We start from the raw sequence: 19,783 nt of genomic DNA, 5'->3' as shown, positions 1-19,783 counted from the left end.
CATACGACTGCTTTTATCTTACAGCAGAGTCTGGCCTTGTAACAGAGACCACCAGTCTCCCAAAGCCCAAACTATTTATTATCTGCATAGACCATAAGCCCCTTGAGAGCAAGGGTTATATTCTCAGCACTCACTGCATTCTAGTACCTAGCAGAGTAATTGGCTCATACTAGGTATTCGATAAATATTGGTTGAATAAATCAAGAGTAGGGACATGAGTGTTCACTGAATTAAAATCATCTTCAAGAAATAAGGACAAAGAAAAAATAGGGAACAGGGAGCATTAGAACTTCAAATTTTGGCAAAACGAACTTAGATTCTCTGTTTCAGCTACATATTCTATCACTTTTTTAAAAATTAGTAAACACTGGGAACCAACACTAATCTTCTAAATGTCAAGGCAACTAGAATTTGCCAAAGCCTAGTTAGAACGAATTAAGCAACTGTGACACGAAATGCTTTAAAATTACAAAATTACTAAATCCACATCCATTTGCTCTGTAGAATATTTCATTCTCTTTGATTAACAAATCTGACTTAAATGAGGTGCAGACCTTTTCATAGGGTATTGTAGAGCCTTTAAAACTACCACAACTGGTATGAATTGCCTCCAAGCTGAATATCTGTGAGGTAATATCAATACACTTGCTCAGAGCTTCCAGAAGTAAACACACAGGATCTGGGCCCTAGTGATTTTACTGCATATGAAAAAAATAAATAAATAAAGCAAATCTGGAAAGTACTGCATCCCAGCTTGTTTATAACAGCCATTTTAGCTAGTACAGATCCACAATTTATTTGCAAACAGATTAATTAATGTTTCAGCAGCTGTTTGCAGCCAGTTTGTGATTTCACTGAGCACAGATGACACTTTTTTCCTCTTCTATTCCACAGGGGCAATTTCAGCAATGCTTAGATTAGGCTTTTACTGTATCAGCCAACATGATGAAATAAGTTGAGTGCCGAAGCAGCCAAACTGGCTTTACACATCCCCAGGCCTTCAAGTCTCTGCCGAGTCCCCTATGCTACCTTTCCAGGGCTTCCTTTTAATTATGGCCCCCAAATGCCAGTTTGCAAAAAGATCTGCAAGATCAAACCCTGACATTTTAAAAAATTGTTTTTTCCTTCAGGGTTGGTATTCAGCAATGTGTACCACTGGGTGTAATAAACGCAAATGCTTGAATATTTTTTAGAAACATGACAGAGAATAAACAAATGGAAGAACAAATGCTGAAGAGCCTACAAGTAGTGGAGCATGTAAGCTTGGTAGGTCGCTACTGACAGAGCGGTGCTGCTTTTCTGATTGTATTTCTCTTCTTGAAGGAAAAAGAAGTAGAGAAGACAAGACAAAATCCCCAAAGCCTCGCTAGACTAAATTTCCTTACTCTCCTTTGAACAGACTACACAGCTTTTGTTGACTAATTGAGATCAATCCCAGTTGTAAATCGCCTAGCTCTCCTACAGCTTTAATTAAGCTACCAGAGGGAGCTGTTTATCAATTAACACTTGTTACAAATTATTAGTAATTATATGGACTTTGTGTATATACTATAGCCTGCAAGACCGAAACTGGTTCCCAGTTAGGGAAGCAAATGGAATAGTTAATGGGCTATTTGGATGAAGGCACCAATCATCACCATAATTACAGAATCCCTTTTTTGGCAGAAAGATTGAAGGTAAGTTCCAGCACTATCTGCAGTAGTTGAATAAACACCATTTTAAGTGTTTCTTTTGCCAGGGCTTTGCCAGATCTTATTAACTGGTGATTTTCTAATATGGACTTCAGCTCTGTATTTACTTTTTGAGGAACAAACATAATGGAGATACGAACATTAGGTAAAAGTTGATAATGTATTCAAGCATTAAAGCTACCTATTGCAATATGCTCTGCATTCTGTGATAATTTTAATTGGCTTAATTGAGATGTGCAAGCCTGATTAATGTTTAATTCCTTTATATTAAAAAAAAGAGTCAAGTAGTTCGACATTTCTTCAATTATGTTAGATCTTTCTAGACTTCAAAGGAATGTTACATTAGACAGCTAGATACGGGGCGAACTGATTAAAGAATAAAGACTGCTCATTATAATCTGAGAGTACAAAATTGGTTTGTGTAGCCTTTGAAAGTCAAAATTATGAGCTAAAACTTGAGCTACAGTAATTAACCCAATTTATAGTCATTCTTGCTTATCTATTTGCTTATGATTAGTAATTTAAAATGATCCATGGGATTGATTTACAGATCTAAAACCCATTCAGGGACCCCAAAGGTTTTGTTCATGATTATTAAAAATGGTGGAGGAATGTATTCAGTAGCATTAGTAAACATGTATCAATCAGTGAAAAATACCAGTATAAAATAATTTGAGTCAACTTTATTATTCCAGATGCATAAATACTAAAATATTTGTAAAATGTAACCTACTTGCAAAAACTTTTAGTTTAACTTGCATTTGCTATGGCTCTCTGGAAAAAATGAAATAAACATAAAAAGTGTGGGTTTCTTAATGTGATCAAGTCAACTTCTCTGATAAATAAATTTATTTTAAAAAGGAATATAGATGAAAATGTAATGTGCAGTGGCATAGTTTATGTATACCTCTAATACTTCTGTGAGAGTCACCCCTCTGTCTCACACATGCATTCTCCAAAGTGTTTTAAATTCATCTCAGGAGTGGGATCACAATAGATTTTGGTCCAGGTTAGAGCAAGAACCACTAGGGAATCAGGAGATTTTAGAGATGTATCTATCAGAAATAAATATTCAGAGTGATTACCACATTTGCTAAATGTTAAATGTCTCTACCACCTCACTGATACAGTATTATGAAAGCTCAAAGCCTTCTATTTGACCAGGGACACATAGAATTCTGGAGCAGAGAGAAAATGGAACTCACACATTTTTTGGCTTCTGTTATCTACAAAAAATACAAACCATTTCTTTAGGACATCATTCGGGAGAGCGCTGGGACTAAGAGTAAATAATATTTTCTGGGACTTTATAATATTATGACTCAGTTACTTACTGTATGAGTGAATTTGTGTTAATAGCAATTCCCAAAGTGGATTTTATGGCACACAAATTCATCTAGACACACCATAAAGAGGGATTCCATAGACAGGTAAGTTTGGGAAATTTTCTACTATATCCTTCTCTTGAAAAATTACAACAGCAATTGGCATACTAAATGCTCTACATATTTTACAACAAAATATTTTTTTCACTGAATACTAATTAATATTAGTCAACATTCTCAGACCACACTAGTGTAATAATATGTATTTAAACAGAATTGCTGTGCTTGTTTTTCCCAGAGCTGTATCAATTACATATGTCTACATGCATGAACTTTTCTCATCCCATCTGCCTCACTGGAGGAACAAGCTCACATGCAAAGCCATAGCATTCTACAAATAAACGTTGGAGAACAATACAGCTTTTATTCTCCTATTGTTCCTGGCCACTTGTACTGATCTATATTTGGTATTCTATGTAGCACATGTGCTAGAGTTCGCAAATTTAAAAGTAGATATGTGATATGTGTCCAGAAATTGAGGAGGAGGAGGTAAATCATTTTAAACTGGGTGAAAATATGAGTCTTAGAAATTTTTTTAAGTGCTAACAAAGCACAAAATAGTAATTCCTTACTCATTGCCCTGTATCTGCTGAGAGAGACTAGAAGTAATAATATGTCAGTACCGATGAATGCACCTCACACCCAGATCTTTGTTTCTAAATGCCATTCCTCACCAGAAGGAATTAGGGCTTAGGAGAGAAATGACTTGTTCCAGGATATGTAAAGAATGAGCCTAGGACATCTTGCCAAACCAGAGAGTAAGGAAATATTTAAAGAATGATGGGGACATATCAGAAAGACATGGAAGCCAACTTTGAAGGGCTCTCTGATAGCTAAATCTGAGTCAATCTGAACATCGAAATAAATAATTACAGTAACAAATTACTATAGTCTGCAAGACCACGCAATATAAATAAATAAATAAATAAATAAATAAATAACTAAATAAATAAATAAATAAATAAATAAATGGCAGTTTTTCCTTAAAGTGAAATGCCAACTTATAAATGTAGAAGAAATAATGAAATTCAAAATCACCATTTGACAACTGCCATAGTAATAATTGTTTCAGGCAAGAATCATTAATGGATGCTAAAATTAGTGGGTTATGCCTTGACGATAAATAAGACATTTGCATAGTCTCAAAGTATCTCCCCATGAGATAATTTTTAATTAACAAATGAAAAATAGTCACTTTATAATGGAGAAATCTGGCCAATACTACATTGACCACATGATCAAAGTTGACATTACCGCTAATGAGACATATTGACATCATGAACTTCCCAATGCGATGCACTGAGAGGGACTCAACATCACAACAGCAACAAGAAGGAAAAAAATAGTCCCTTAAGAATGACAACTTACTCTGGTTTTGCTACTAAACTATCATAAGGCCTTGAACAAGTCATTTAGACATTTCAGGCTTCAACTTCTCCAGCCATGGGATGGAGAACTGTGTGTAGAAGGAGAAGAAGAGAGAGAGGGAGAACAGTTAGGTGTCTGGTGCTGTAATCCAGGCAAGAATTTACAGTAACTTGAGCCAAAATGGTGACAGTGTAGTCATCAAGTGAGGGAGTTGAACAAAAAAGTTCGCTTCCTATGAGAGTCTATGAATGTATCTGTAGGACCTTCTTCCAAACTAAAGCCACGGTGAAAATCAAGTTTATGCCTTCAGCTCTCTAAGCCTCTTAATATCAATCTGATTCATTGACTCAACATCAGATAATAGTATGTACTGAATACTAGGTGCCAAGACCTGGGCTAGCTGATAGGACCGGTACAATGGTAAATAAGACAGATATCTCTGCACCCAAGGAGCTTGCAGCCTAGTTGAATATAGAGACAAGCAAATCAGCAACCTACAGTGCAGTGGAGTAATAGCTGTGATGGGGAAATTCAAGAGTTACAAGATCACAAATGAAGTCCAAGCAACTCAATCTTGGGAGAATCAGAGAAGACTTGCTGGAAGAAGATATCTAGGCTGAGATCTAAAAACTGAAAATTAGTTACTCCATTAAAGCAAAATGGGATGGGTGGAGGAAAGGAAGATATCTGGGCAGACAGAGCAGCAGATGTGAAGACTCAGAGATGAGAGAGAAGAATGGCTAACTGAAGGAGCTGAAGGTAATTTAGTGTATACCTGAGTGTGTAAAGTAAATGGGAAGTGAGCAGGCAGGATCCTTCTAACCATGTTAAGAAGTTTGGTCTGTATCCTGAACGCAAATTTCAGGAGGGTTTGAAAGGTTTAGCAGGAGAGTAACAATTATTCCTTCATTTAACAAATAATTACTAGACATCTACCATGTGCAAAAAACTGTTCTAAGTGCTGGGGAAATAGCAGTGAAACACGATCAGATCTATGTGGAGCATTTTTGGTACCAGGGACTGGTGTTCCTATGAGAATCTAATGCCTCATGATCTGAGATGGAGCTGAGGTGGTGATGCTATCGCTGGGGAGTGGCTGCAAATACAGATGAAGCTTCGCTCGCTAGCTCGACACTTACCTCCTGCTCTGCTGCCCAGTTCTTAACAGGCCATGGACCAGTACCAGTCCACAGCCTGGGGGATGGGGACTCCTGATGTATAGAACAATTATTCTGATGACCAAATGGAAAACTGTGTATAGAAAGGCAAGAAGAGAGAGAGGGAGACCAGTTAGGAGTTTACTGCTGTTTATTAGAAGAGAACTAATAGTAGCTTGGGACAGGGTAGTGACAGTGTAGGTATAGAAAACAACTTCGAGAGACATTGGCGCCCCTAGCCAGGAGTTTTTACTGCTGTGCCTAAGAATAGTATAAGATTGGTGATGAATAGCGTTTAGCATGTTACACACTTTATCTTTGAGAAGAGCTGACTCTTCAAACCTCCTAGTGAAGCATTCAATTATTGCTTTGACATTGAGCATTTCATCAAGTACTTTACTAGATTTATCCATACTTACCCAGACAAACCATGATTAAAAGTACATGAATCAGAAAGAAAATCAGCACACCCAGCCTCCTTCCATGTACAAAAGTAAATACAACTCAGAAAATGTCTGCTAAACATAACCATCCTCTAAGTCACCAGAAATACTGTTGGCAGCTGCTGGTGACAACTTATTTCATTACATTCTAATGATGTAAACTGCTCCCTCAGGATGATTTAGCTTGCTGCAGACAAAATGATTATTGCTTCTTTACTCTTGTAGAACACAAATGATTCCTGAGAAACTCAAACCAAATATTCAGGATTTTAAGCTAACCTTTCACAGCCCAAATTACTGCTGCATTGCATTCTACCTGTGCAGTCTGTTAGTCTAGGTTTTATTTTGAAGCTTGGGATTTGGGAAGCTGAGAGAATTTCTTAGCATAGTTCCAACCCTTTCCCCAGCCAGAAATGGGTAATCAATAAATACTTTAGCTAGGGCCCCCATGGGTGACTTGTGAGAGTAAATAACTACATGAAGCCCACATACTGCCTCCAGCTGGTGATGGCTTCAAGGTAGAGGATTCTAAATATCTGACAGGGGATCAGATGCTTCAGAATTTTCTGAGGTGATTCTTAAAAGTGTAGATTTGTTGGACCTACCTGAGACCTCCTGAATCAGAACCTCTGGGAATAAAACCAGGGATCTGTACATTTAACAAGCTCCTAGGGGAATCCAACATGCAGTTAGGTTTGTCACCTCCTTTAAGGGACCACCTGACAGCCACGTACAAAAAGTTCATCAGTATATCCAACAGAAACAAAAGCATCTTGCTCAGGGCTTTTCACCTGTACTCCATGGTCAAGCACCCTTTATTACTCTGTTCTAGCTCTGGCCCTGAACTCCAGATGTGTTCTCTGTTGGTTCTATCTGTGGAACCTTGTGCAAGTTACTTAGCCTTTCTGAGCCTCAGTTTCTTCACTATAAAATATGGATAAAATCATCATCTGCTGAATTTTTATAAGAATTAATACCTGACATATACTAAGCTGTCAATTATTATTAATTATTTTAAATTTTTTTCTGTCTTTATTCAGGTCTCACTTCTACTTTCTCACTGGACAACCTTATCTTTGGTTTCTCCTTTAAGCCCAATATATCTTCCTCCAACCCTCCCTCAAATTGGCATATCTTCAAATTCTGGACTGGAACTGCCCACAGACTTCAATCCTACCCAGTCTGGCCTCCTTAGAGCCACAGTAACACTGTCTGATGCCTGTAAGTAGGAATTCTCTCTCTAACGTGGGACTCTTCCTCTGAGTGCCATCATGCATGAGTGGTGTGGAATTCAAGACCGGTCTGCACAAGTTAACTGACAATAGGAGCTGCCAATGTGACATTCTCTATTTGCCCTAGAAAACAAGAACCACTGAGCCTGCCACTTTGCCTCCACAGTAGTGCACTGACTGATAACACAAGGCTGATGACCATATAATAAAAATAACTACCACTGATTAATTATCAAATCTGGGCCAGGCTCTGTGTTAAGGGTGTCATTTGAAAGCACATATAAGATAGGTATAGCAGGTCCTCAAATTACGTTTCGTTCAATGTCGTTTAATTATAATGTTGATGAGATACCATACGAACTTAAATTTTGTGTATAGCACTTAGTCTATGGTAAAATTGGATTCATTATATGTCATTTAGCTTAAAGTCGCAGAACTTATTGACGATGTTAAGTGAAGACACTGTACTAATGTTCCTATTTTGCCTTTGAGCAAACCAAGCCTAGGAAAGATTAAGAAATTTCACACAACCAAGCTTACAAGAGGCAGCAGCCAGCGTCCTAATACGTAGCCTGATTCCAACATTCCTTTTTTTTTTCACCCCTAAACTATTCTAGAGAGCTTAGAATGATGCAAAACCAATACGATTAAAATCAGAAAGAACCGAGTGTTCTTTGTGGGGACCTTGTTGTCTCAAGCCAATGGTAGCCCAAGTCAAATCTCCTTATCTGTGAAAGACAATGTGCTGTGAGATAAATACCAGAAAAGTGAGAGTCTTTCTCTGCCATATATAGGTGGATGATCTTGGGCGAAGGCACTTAAACTCTCTGAGCCTCATTTTTCTTCATTAGTAAAATAGAGACAATAATATCTACCTCTCATGGCTGTATATGAAGATTAAATTAGATAATAAATGCAGAGATGCCTTAAAGGGGTATACCAGAATTAGCAGTTATAACTATTCGTTCATTCTACTAATATTTATTCAGCACTTGCTATGTTCCAAGCCCTGGACATGTAACTGTGAAGAAGATACAGTCCCTGACTATCAACATAGACATTAGAGTCTAGTAAAAAGGCAGTTACAAATTAAGTAATAAGTGCTGTAATAGAGGATGCACATGACACAGTGAGGACATACAGGAAGAACACCTACATCTTCTTGAAGAAAGAGAAATCTAAGTCCAGATCTGGAATTCACCAGAAAAAGAAAGTAGGAGGTGACAGAAAGTTAAAGGAGAGTCAGACGTCTACTATGATTTTGATTGGATCATAGTGCCTTTTCTTGGTATAAGAAACGTTGAAAAGAAAGCATATTTGGAAGAAATAAAAATAAATATGTTGTAAATGTAATGAGCCTCAGGTACCTGTGGATAGCCAGAGAGAGCTGTTTGCTAGGCAACTGGATAAAAGGATCTAGAGCTCAAGAGATTAATTTTGCATGAAGCTATAGATTTGAAAGTAGCCATTATCATGTGGATCATACTTGAAAGCATGAAAGTTATATGGAGTAAGAAGAAACAAGATGGTCTAGTACAGGAAGGAAAAGAGGAGCCTATTAAAGGGTTTGGATTCTATTCTTTTGTGCTTTCACATGGACCTTATTCCATGAAGTGTCCTATCCTCTTTTACTTGTTTTTTAACCTCTCCTCTTCTATTTATTCTTTCCAGGGACCTTTAAATATACTAAGTCTCTACTATCAAAAAGATGAATAGCTTTTGTCTACCTAATAACTCTCTACAGTTTCCATCCTGTTTACCCCTCTCCTTTGAAGCTGAACTTTTTAAATAGAATTCTACATTTGGAATCTCCAGTTTGTCACTTGCCATTTACTTCTCAGCCTACTCCAGTCTGGCTGCTGCCCTGTCCCTCCACTGAAGCACTCTTATCAAGGGTTCTAAGAGTCTATTTGTCGCTAAACCCAAAAGATACATCTTTGTTTTTATCGTACCTGACTTCTCCAAGGTTTTAGAGGTCGAATGTCAATTCTCCTTGTTTGAAGTGCATTCTCCCCTTGGCTCCCTTAACGTTACACTTAATTGTTTTTCCTCTCCCCACTTTGAACTGCTCTTCAAAGTCCCTTTGGTGGGGTCTTCCTCCTCCATCTCTCTGTTAAATAATGCTATTCCTCAGGATTCTTTCCTAAGACCCTTTTCTTATAGTGGAAACATTTTCCCTCTTCACCCACAGCCTGGTATTTTAATCCATCCCCAAGTTATTAGCCTAGGCTAGACAGAAGTCCAATTCTTTCATTTTAACAGAATAGAGGGAGAAAAGGAAGGCTGAAGCTATCAGTAATTTCTTATGCTTGCTTGCAGGAAATTAAAGAAGTAGCTACATGATGGTTTACATTTTCTCTGAAAAGTAACGGGCAACCTCATCTGCTAAACAAGTGGTAGAATGTGGTAGGTGTGAGAATATTAGGACAGAGGAGAAGGTTTGGAAGAGGATTGGAAAGAAAATTAAGTAGGAAAACAAATGGATAATTGAGAAGTGTTGAGGTCCTATTTTAAATGGGAAATTATGCTTTTTAAATATCTTCAATCTGCCTACAGTTTTCTCTAGCAACAAATACAAGCATGGAGAAGGCCACAGGCAGTCTGATCCAAAGCGGAATTTTCCAGGTGGGCTCATTAGAACCCACAAAAGGACAATAAAGGAAGGAAAGAGATAAGGATAACAGCTCCATCATGTTCTACTTAGCTTGGTCTCTGTTTATCTTCTGTGAGCTCTTCAAGGAGAGATGTGGGATTGTATTCTTCCACCCACTACAGTACACACAAGGTCAGTTAGCATACACTGTTGAATGAATAAATGAATGACTGAATGAATATGAATGAATGAAAACCTCGTAAAAATTGTTTTAATGTGACCTCATGTCATAGGCCTCTTTCTCCAATTCCCGGAATATGTCACTGTTATTATGTATCCACAAATAAAGAGAAGTATCTGGCAACCAACCAAATCGGAGAAGATATTTATAAGTGTTTCTGATAAGGGGTTAATATTCAAAATATCAAAGAAAAGTATTCATTTTATTTCTTTTCTATACATAGCTCTCTTCAATGATAAAACATTTTTTTAAAGAAATTATTTTATAAAACTTAAGATAAGAACGATGGTCATTACTTTTTCTCTCAAATAATATTCTTTTATCACTTTTCCTCACACCACAACCATGCCAAAGGTTTGGCTACTGTGGAAATTAAATCTTCAGATAGACCATTCCTTGATATACAATCATTATTTCATTCCATGAATGATTTATTAGTTGCCTATGATATGTCAGACAGTCCTGTAACAAGGCTCTGGGGATAGAATGATGAACAAGACAATTACTTCCCTCAGTAAGACCTATAGACAGATGAGGAAGCAGAATGATGGCCCAGCAATGACTGCATCAGTCAAGATACTTTGCAGTAACCAACAATTCCAAAAATTTCAGTGGCTAAAAGACAACAAATGTATATATCTCAAACACCCTATTGTGTCTTTGCAACTCTCCATGATAGCTGCCCTCCAGATGAAGACTCACCATTGCACCGACATTATCAACACATGCTTTCAGAATTGCCAGGAAATGCTTTCAGAAATTTCAGGAAAAGAAGGTGGGACTTGAGCTCAGAGTAGCCTATGTCAATCCACTCACAATTCATCAGCAAAATCAACCACATGGCCACATCATCTTCAAGAAGGTGAGACAATGCAATCCTCTCCTATGCTCAGAAGAAACAAATACTATTGAATAGGGGAAATGACTGCCACAATGACATACAGAATAGAGGTTATGGAAGGACATTAGGATTTTATAAGAGCACATATGAGGAGACCTCTCAAGTCTTGAGAAGTTGAGGAAGGCTTGCTAGGTACATAATATTTAAGCTAAGACCAAAAAGATGAAGAGAATTTAATAAGTTAGATAGATGGTAAAGGGTGAGAGTTCTAGGAAGAAGGAACAGTTTATATAAAGAAAGCCTGGGAGGTTTATTCCTTTGCTTAGTCCTGCTAGAGCTATAGAAGTTGTAGCCACCGACAGGGATGTAAATGGTGAGATCAGAAGAATCGGGGCTGGAGGAATCAGCAATAAGCCTAGACACACACATACACACATCATGTATAAAAAATGAAGAGGTGGAGGTAGGTGTTACTAGGGTTTTGATGGTAGTGCCTGCCCCTACTACTCTCTAGGGGCAAGGACTGAGAAATTCCGAAGTTTCAGGACTGAGCTCCTTGGAGCCCACTGGGAAGGACAAAGCTACTTCCCCAGCAACTGGGTCCAGGATAGAGAAGTAGCAAGTTAATTATGTATTCCAACCTATTTCTCCTAATGTCTCCCACCCTCAGAGCATCCTCTCTGTGAAACTATTGCACTGACCTCATATGGTTACTGAGAGCATCAAGTAGCTTGAAGCTCACAGTTTCTTAGAACATAGTAAGACCTCAATTAAGTCAGCTATTACTCTGTGACCCACACCAAATTTGGGACTCCTCTTAAGCTACATACTTTGAAACCTCCCCATTTAGTAAAAACTACCAGCCACATTTTACAGATGAGAAAACTGTGAACAAGAGTATAATACCCCCAGGGATACACAGCTAGTTGTGATAGAAGCAGAGAATTAAAGCTAGGACTGTCTTAATTTAAAGCCTGCTTAAATGTGTGTTTAACTAAATTACTAACAACAGAAGCAGAACTGCCAAGTTCATTTAGAGTGAGGATGATACTATATTTGACTGAAATTCTCTTCCTATAGGTACATATGTATTAAGCAAGTATAAACCAAAAGCCAATCATAAAGCCTAATCAACACTCTCTGTAATGATGATGACCCTCTGGCATAGACATCAAAGAGACACAGCTAAAGACTCCTTGTTTAATTTTAAAGTGTCTTCTCATACCTTTATGACCCCTCCAAATTTTCTTAGTCGACTAGAAGCAACTTAACTCTCAAAACCACATATCTCTTTCACTCGTCTGAACACACTTCTTAGTGCAGATTAGAATTTGTTAAAGATTAATTCTTAAAGCATCCTCAAGCTTTCTTTTCCAACAAAGGAAACATCAATTATAGGCTCACACATAAACTTTGCCCCTTTCTTGAATACTTGCTGCCCTTTATAAATCTTAGATTTCTTCCCCTTGAGTATTTGTTCAAAGGAGAGATTTTATTGCCTCCAGGGGTTGTTAAACTGATTGCAATACTGCCTATTTAGAGCAGTTCAGTGGGAATTACACTGGTTCAATGCTGTCAGACCTAGAATATAGCTGTCAAATAGCATTACAAGTAAAACACCCTTGATAAGAAATAATGACCAAATGTCAATCTGTTTTTCACTACCCTTACTACAGACTTCTCCAGCCACACAAAAAAGGCAACGTTTTATACATTATAGTAATAGCACATTTCTGATATTTCAGTTAAAATTCTAACAGTGTTTTCGAGGACAAAAAAAAAGAACAGTTTTAAATGCATTCTGAGCTCAAAAATTTGATGAAAGCATTTTTTTCCTTTTAATGAAGTATTTGGCAATCTGTTGCAAAACTAACAAAGTTTATTAATGCAAGTAAATGCAGGGTTGTCTTAAAACCATTTTTAAGTTTTATCATTCATTCATTCAACTGAGCCTCTACAAGTTCGGCATCGTGGTGGACATTAGGGTACAACTGGTTCCATGTGAGCCACTCTAAGGAGCCTAGACGTGATCCTACAGGGAGAAAACAAGATTTTAGGTGTGATCAAATTTGATCTTCAGGAAAATTAAATAAATTAAATTAAATTAAAGTCATTCTCTCTCATTCCTCTCTGTTCTTTTCCTTCACAGCACTGATTATAACTTATAATCAGATATAGGTTTATACACATTTTCCCACTAAATTATAAATCCATGAAACTCAGTGATCATGTCTACTTTGTTCATTACCATATACCCAGATCCCAATACAGTGCCTGATTTAGAAGCCATTTGGTAATTATTTGAAAGGATTAAAATCTGAATAAACAAATAAATTTATTGCAGGGGGTTGATACTGTATTTTAAAAGATCATTAAGACTATTGAAGTGTATAGATAGTTCATGGGAACCTAAAATAAGGCAATAATATTGCGGCAAAATAGGACTCAGTTATATGTTTAATGTAGATGGCATAGGAAGGAAAAGTGTCTAGAATACCTCAGAAGTCTCTAATTTGACCTCATGAATGTTGATACCCTCAACTAGAAAAAGAAATATTTAAAGGTAAATGACTCTTCATCAGCTATGCCCTGGTGAAATGTTATTTCTAAATTTTAGGTATTATAAAAGATCCAGAAGATACAAATAAGATATAGTACATAACTCTGTTAAAAAGAATGTTTATTATATTATTTTTAAAGAATTTTTAAAGTATAAATAATTTGATTTAATCCATTTAATCAACTAATGGATGATCCAATATCACGCTGACAATCAACAGTTAATCTTTCCCTCTATATCCTCCTCCACTTCCATCCTCACCATTAAGAAAAATTATTTTTAACCTGAAAGAATAGAATATCAGTTTACTAATAAATTATGTCAAATCATTTCCTGCTCCTGAAAAGGGTTATAGTGTCAGTACAGTTGAAGAATATCATAATGTCCTCAAGCTCAGAAAGATATTTGATTTGGCTTCCCAAACATTATGCACTTCCACTCAATCCATTCTTTACTATACACTGCTTGAAAGCCTTTCATAGATCTCCCATTAAATTAAAAATTATATTCAAGCTCATTTGCTTTGCAATCCTAGCCTCTGTAATTTGAATCCTACCTGCCTTTCTAATTTATCTTACATAAATGACCAACGTCACCCCAAGAGCCAGTTTTGTTTTTTTCCCCATCATGAGAAAATTAGTCTCATTACACTGTGTTTATGCTTTTTGTCTTTGGGCAAGAATAGTTTGGTTGCTGTTTTACAGATCCGTTTCTTTGCTATTTCTAAATATCAAATTTATCCCCCCTAAAAAGGAAAAGTTTTCCATTACTAAAAACATTACTGCGATAGTTAATTTTATGTGTTAACTTGACTAATATAATTACCACCAACAACAAAAAGTGCAATAGGATCTAGGGGAAATCATAAAAGAGGTGTTCTATAAATATTGTAAGAATAACATCATAGAACAGGTGTCTCCATTTCCATGGTGACCATTTTAAAAGGACCTTTAAAGACATGTTTTAATGTCTTCTCTATAAGCAAATAAATTAGAATGTACCAAATTTTGTAATGATTCTTATAGAATTATTTTCACCAGGATATTAACAAATAGTTGTTTTTAACTCTTTGATGCCATTACTAAATTTATTTTCCAAAATCAAAACTCTAAAATAATTTTTACTAAGTTCTTTGTGTTTTATTATTTTTAGTCCAAAAACAAGAACATTTCCAAATAAGAAAAATATTTGAACTGCAAAATAAGACATAAAACATAGGAGATTTTGCTTTATGTTAATGGTAATCCTATTTCCTTGAAAAAAAAATAACGTGTATGTCAGACTTCGGTCACATTTCCTAAGCTCTCTTGAACATTCTACATAACTGAGAGTTAAAAAAGCAAATACAGAACTGAAATAAGAAGAGTATCAGACATAAAAATCCTGAATTTTTTTTAAAAATAAAAGCTTTTAAACATGATGTAGAAAAAGAATGTTGTCATTGATTAAAGCAAATTATTTTCACCTTCACAGGGAATGAAGTGCATAGCTTTAAAAAAAAAAAAAAAAAGGTTCCAGGTCAGTCTCTTTTAAAGTGCCTTCCTGAGATCCACTCACAGTTTATCTGAGCTGTATGTCTCTTTTTTTATTTTGAATGTGTCGACTCCATTACGACTGAATGGTTTCTAACCACTAGATCCCCAAGATCTGCTTTGCATTCTTTTCCAAATCTCTAGTCAACAACTCTGCCCCAACATTCTTCGGGGGTGAGCATCAGATATCAAAAGTCCTTGCTTCCTCTCTCCCCTATAAATTTGAACACGACTTTTCCATCAACCCTGAGGCTAATCCCTCCACGTTCATTTCATCCTACTTTGTCTGGGACCTTATGACCGTAATCACCCTCTCTCTTCTCTCGGCCTTGCCTTTTCCACCCAGTTCTTTACTTCAGCTTATACAGACACTCATGTTTTTCTTCTCGGTTTTCTTTCTTGGTCCTGTTACTCCCTTTACCTATCAGGTCTTTCCCTTGACTGCCAAAAAAAAAATAGTCTATTTGGCTCCTTTCATGTCCTCAGTTGGATTCACTTTTCAGTTCATTCCAACCCAGCTTCCTCCTCCACCTCCACTCCTGACATAGGGACTCTTTAAGATTACAATCATAAGGGCAGCTAAATCTGATATCTCCTTTGCAGTCCTCATCTCACTTGATCTTTCTTTAAAATCTGACCCACAGATCATCCCTCCTTTCTCAAAATGTCTAAACCTTATTTTTGTGCCATAGTCCTCTTTAACAGTCTGATGAAGCCTATGGACTACTCGGAATATTGTCCTTAAATACAAAAAACAAAATACTTGGATTTACAGAAAAAAAAACAATTTACTGAAGCATAGTTATAAAAATATTTTTATTTGTGATATAGTAGTGTGCATACTTCTTTCTGAAAACATTAAATGAGAAGAGTAATCAACAGAGAAGTTGCCTTTCACCAGAGAGTATCTGGCATTGGAATCTAGGTTTGAGCACTTCCCACTGGCGTTTTGTGGGAAACACCTCTGCATGCCCACCCACACACACCAGATCACCATGGCTCATGGGGAACCACCCTGGTTCTGATTTCCATGCTTGTGTATGGGTAGGTGGGTGTGTGGCAGTGTAGAGACTTACGGCTTTTGTTATCTGCGCCCATCCTTAACCTGGCTCAAGTACAACTCAGATATCACTTCCCTACTCTCTACTAGTGCTGGGCTGGTGCTGCAATTTTTTTCTTTGATGACAGAGGGTCATGACCTACTCAGTGCAATGGGGAGGAGAAAAAAAATGGCACAATCAAAAAGTTTTCCCCTGACTATTCCCCATCCTTATCATGGAACCCTCTTCTGGGCCTCCACTGTTTTCCCATAAAAGGGTCCAACCACTTCCTCTCTCCCCAGAGATTTGTCACAATTTTCATTGTCTCTCAGATCCAACGACTCTCTTGACGCTCTGTCACAGCTACCGTGTTGAGTTCAGGAGGGGGAACCATAGCTCATGTTACCTCACCACTACTTTTTCCTAATTATAAAGTATGATCATCTCTGGGAAAGAAAGGAAAGGGATCATTTACAGAAAAGTAAAGATTATTTGGAAATTTTTTTTTATCTTTTTTTTTGGACATTCTTAAATGGCATGCTCAGATGCATACCTGAGGCTTCGTCCAAAGTAACTTTCACTCAGGGCAATTCATGCTAAGACAATAGCAAAAGATGATCACTCTTGAAGTTCAAGGAAACTATTGAGTCAATTCCTAAATATCAAAAAGATGTAGGCAGGAAAATTAAGAAGAATCAAAGATATGACCAATGAGCAAAGAATATGCAATGGGGAAAGGACAGTAACTTCAATAATGATGTTAGGGAAACTGGACAGCCACGTGCAAAAGACTGAAACTGAACAGCGTGCCTGGCCACCCACGAACCTGTCTCTTGCTTCGACAGTGCTCCCACAAAACAGACCTTGGGGCTCTCCTCCTTCTGGCCTCCAAACACCCTCCAACCTCCTTTCTAGTCACAATCTCCTGAACCATCTTCTCAGCCATTCCCTATCTCTGGGACCAGCCAACACTGTTTTGGTTTGGTTTGGTTTGGTTTGGTTTGGTTTGGTTTGGTTTGGTTTGGTTTGGTTTCGTTTCGTTTCGTTTGGTTACCTCCTTATTGTCAACCAACCATGAGCTTCCCAATTTGTCAGAATTATTTCATCAAGGTGGAGGGCCATCATACCCTTCCCTCGTCCTTCCCAATCGACCACCTGGTCGGCCTGCATCTGCAGGCCTCCCACACATACCTCTCTCTGGGCTTCTATTTCCGCAGCAATGGTCTGATTCTGGAGGGTATTGGCCACTTCTTCCATGAGTTGGTTAAGAAAAAGCACCAGAGCACCCGCAAAAGAATAAAAGTTGTCTCTTGAAGATACAAAACCAACACGGCGGCCGCACCCTCTTCTCGGATATGCAAAAGGCCTCCCAAAATGAGTGGGGTAAAACCCTGGACTTCATGGAAGCTGCCACAGTCCTGGAGAAGAACCCAAACGAGGCCTTTTTGGATTTCCATGCCTTAGGCTCTGCCAGCACAAACTCCCATCTCTTCCTGGAGAGACACTTTCTAGATGAGCAGGTGAAACTCATCAAGAAGATTGGTAACCACCTGGCTAACCTCTGCAGGCTGGCCAGCCCCAGGCTGACAGGGGCAACTATCTTTTCCAAAGGCTCACCCTCAAGCACAACTAGGGGCTTCTGGAGTCCAGCAGTCTTTGAGGGACCCCTCTGCATCCCCCTAGAGTCAGGCTTCTACCTTAGCCTCTCCCTGCAGCCTCTGAGGCAGCTTTCATCCCAGAGCTCTCTTTCAAGCCATGGACCAAATGGAAACAACAAAGCTTTTGGCAGAGAGAGAGAGAAGAGAGAGCGCGAGAGAGCGCGAGGGAGGGAGGGAGAGAGAGAGAGAGAGACTATCTTACACCATGTACAAAAGTTAACTCAAAATGGATTAAAGACCTCAACATAAAAAGACCTAAAACCATAAAATGAGTAGAAGAAAACATAGGCAGTAAGCTTCTTAACATCAGTCTTAGATTTGACACCAAAAGCAAAAACAAAAATAAATAAGTATGACTACATCAAACTCAAAAGCTTCTGTACAGTAAAGGGAACCAACAACAAAATGAAAAGGCTACCTACTGAATGGGAGAAAATATTTGCAAATCATATATCTGACAAGGAATTAATATTTAAAATATAAAAAGAACCAATATAATTCAACAGAAAAATATATATATAATTAAAAAATAGGCAGAGGACCTGAATAGACATTTCTTATAAGAAGATATAGAGATGGTCAAAAGACACATGAAACAGTGCTTAATGTCATTTATCATCACCATGAGATGACTGAATAGACATTTCTTATAAGAAGATATAGAGATGATCAAAAGACATATGAAACAGTGCTTAATGTCATTTATCACCATGAGATGATAAGTGCAAATCAAAACCACAATGAGATATCACCTCACACCTGTTAGAATGTCCATTATAAAAAAAAAAAAAGAAAGACAAGAAATATCCAGCAATCCTACTTGTGGGTATATATCCATAGGAAACGAAAAAAAATATGTGCAGCTCCATGTTTATATCAGCATTATTCACAATAGCCAAGATATGAAAACAACCTAAGTGTTCATTGATGGATGAATGGAAAAAGAAAACATGAATTATATACACAATGGAACATTATTCAGCTATAAAAAGAAGAAAATCCCGCCATTTGCAACAACCTAGACAGAACTTCAGAGCATTATACTAAGTAAAATAAGTCAGACAGAGAAAGACAAATACTGTATGATCTAACTTATATGTGGAATCTAAAAACAAAAACACCAAGCTTGTAGATACAGTGAACAGATTGGTGATTGCCAGAAGGAGGGGAGCAAAAGGTGTGAAAGGGGTCAGAAGGTACAGACGTCCAGTTATAAATAAGTCCTAAGGATGTTATGTGCAGCATGGTGACTATAGCTAATAATACTGTATTGTATATTTGAAAGTTGTTGAGAGTAAATCATAAAAGTTCTCATTACAGTGAACAGATTGGTGATTGCCAGAAGGAGGGGAGCAAAAGGTGTGAAAGGGGTCAGAATGGTGATCATTTCATATATATATGTATATAAAATCACATTGTACACCTGAAACTAATATATATCGATTATCTCATTTTTTTAAAAAATGAAGAATCAAAGAAATATCCATCTATCCATAGGACCTTCTGCCAAAATCCCTAGTTTCAAGATCTGATTCTACCATTTGACCTGCACAAGTTACTTATCCTCTCTATTCCTTAGTCTCTTTATTTATTAAACATGGTAGTGATCGTACTCATTTCGTAGGGTGGTTGTGAAAATGAAATGAGGTAATAAATATAAAGGGCTACTAATTACATCGGGACACAGTAATCACTCAATTAATGTTAGATATTGTTATACATTTTTCAAATATAATAGCTAGAACAGCAAGAGAGCCCCAGGCGAAGAGTCAGAACCCCTCGGGTTCTAAATCCGGGTCTGAAACTAATTCACTGTATGACCTTCGGCAAGTCACTTCACTTCTCTTTGGCTTAATTTCCTCACGTATAAAATGAGATGGTTGGATTACAGTTTCCCCAAGTCTTTTCCAATTGTATGATTCCCAATTGCATCGTGTTCTTACTTCTGCATTAAAGAGAAGTTAAAATGGTCATACATTAAGAGGGAATCAAGTCCTTTGTTCCATAAGCATTTATCAGGGCAGTGTATAAAGATAAATGAA

The 19,783-nt window shown here is 37.4% G+C and overlaps 1 pseudogene; it reads left to right on the top strand.

Annotated features, from left to right (window-relative positions):
• Window positions 1-17,157: 17,157 nt before the first annotated feature.
• On the top strand, window positions 17,158-17,716 carry LOC102893443 (annotated as a pseudogene).
• The last annotated feature ends 2,067 nt before the right edge of the window (window positions 17,717-19,783 follow it).

This window comes from Pteropus alecto, unplaced genomic scaffold (genome assembly GCF_000325575.1).
Source record: "Pteropus alecto unplaced genomic scaffold, ASM32557v1 scaffold25, whole genome shotgun sequence".
NCBI lineage: Eukaryota > Metazoa > Chordata > Mammalia > Chiroptera > Pteropodidae > Pteropus > Pteropus alecto.
Note: the sequence above shows the minus strand (reverse complement) of the source record. Positions and strands in the feature narration are given on the sequence as shown.